At 42.0% G+C, this 1,660-nt stretch overlaps 1 protein-coding gene across 1 annotated transcript in view; it reads left to right on the top strand.

The window, feature by feature from the left end:
* Nucleotides 1-408: 408 nt before the first annotated feature.
* The window catches only part of LOC107738850 (ciliary neurotrophic factor receptor subunit alpha-like), a gene marked incomplete at its 3' end in the record, with an annotated part of 143,561 nt that continues 142,309 nt past the window's right edge, over nt 409-1,660 (top strand). Inside the window, exon 1 of the mRNA XM_016550734.1 lies at nt 409-613. The remainder of the gene's footprint in view (nt 614-1,660) is intronic.

Below are 1,660 nucleotides of genomic sequence, written 5' to 3'. Positions count from 1 at the left end.
TTATTTATTTTTTAAATCAAATTGTTCCAAAGGTCTAATTTTTGCCTAACTTCAAGACTAACCTAACCTAACCTAACTTCTGAGAAAAAGCGGACACTTGAATAAAGCATGACTGAAAACCCTGTTAAGTCTCCTGAGCTATGAAAGAGCAAACTCTGAGCAACATAAATTTCTCTTTGGGTGGTTGCATTTGTGTTTTTGTTAATCGTGCCATGGGTATTGCAAGCATATGTCACTGTGCGCGCGTCTGTGTCTCTCTGGCAGCGCACACTTCCTGCAACAGTGGCTAGGGGGTGCATGTAGACAGAGGAAGCCACACTAATATATTCCTCACTGGCTGCTGTGAGCTGGTCACATGGGGAGCCAGTGCGAGTTTAAAAGTGCTTTGGTTTCCCTTCAGCCAGTGCAGTGTGAGCCTTTGCTTGAGACACACACACATACACACACACTACACGCCTTTGCCTACAGAACAGCAACTTTCTGTACTGGAGCTTCTCTGATCTACCCAAACACACGCACACACTTTCACATCTGTGTGCAGCTACAGAGGACAAAACACAGGCATTAAGGAGCGGAGGAAGATAAGGCAAGAGACGGAAGCAAACGCTTTTAAGTAAGTACCTTGATTCTGTCTTTTCTTTATAAACTGTCAGTCATTTTTAACAGGAATGTTTTGTTGCATGCGATGCCATTTGGTTTTGTGCTTTGAGGGACATGCAAAGATGGGCAGATTTTTTTTTGGAGCTCCTATTTTGGAAGCTGTTGGGATCAACAAATGATTGGCAGATGTCACCTAATGGAATATTTCCTGTTTGCTTGAGGTGTCACAGTATTCACTAGCCGCAGCGTCTCCCGGCTCTCCGCTGCCTGTTATGCACGTGTTAGAAGGATGCGAGCGAGCGTGTTAGACAGCCGCGCACCATGCAAGAAATGTGATTCACGCAGCCTCGCTCCGGGAAGAGGAGGCAAACAAAGTGGCCAGTTCGCCGGAGAGAGGATAGACGGGGGTGAGGATCAGGGTATGGAGGAATGGGAGAGAAAGACGGGCAATCGAGTGAAAGTGGAGAGGCTTTGAAAAGCCCTGACACTAGGCAGACAATTAGCCCCAGCTTCTGTTATCTGTGCCTTTTCTGTAGCCGCTGCCCTGAAGGCGCGGGTCAAGGGAAGAGCTGACCCAGTGTCAACACTCCTGCATGGAAGCCATTATCAGGACCTGATTGATTAGTTTTAGCGGAAATCTCCTCATCTCCTCCTTCTCCAGCTCGGGCTGCTGCTTTTTGTTCTTTGGCTGGGCTTGTATCTTGCCGGTTTCCCTGCCTTTACTTTCTTCATCTGTCTCTTGGACTTTCGTTGTGGGTGTAAATCTCATGGAAACTTGTCCGAGTCACATTAAAAAAAAATTATATATATATTTTGCATGAAGAAAACAAAGGATATTATTATTATTATTATTTGCCTTTATTTATTTATACATACAAATTAAATCACCATAATGCATGCCGATTAAATGATATAATGTTTATTTATTATTTTAAGTATTTTTTTTTATTTAAATTAAGAATAAGAAATAAAATAATAAATATCAACAAATGTATTAACAAATATTAACAAATGTATTTTAAAATGTCTATCTATCTATCTATCTATCTATCTATCTATC

This window comes from Sinocyclocheilus rhinocerous, unplaced genomic scaffold (genome assembly GCF_001515625.1).
Source record: "Sinocyclocheilus rhinocerous isolate Xijiao unplaced genomic scaffold, SAMN03320098_v1.1 scaffold103, whole genome shotgun sequence".
Classification (NCBI taxonomy): domain Eukaryota; kingdom Metazoa; phylum Chordata; class Actinopteri; order Cypriniformes; family Cyprinidae; genus Sinocyclocheilus; species Sinocyclocheilus rhinocerous.
Note: the sequence above shows the minus strand (reverse complement) of the source record. Positions and strands in the feature narration are given on the sequence as shown.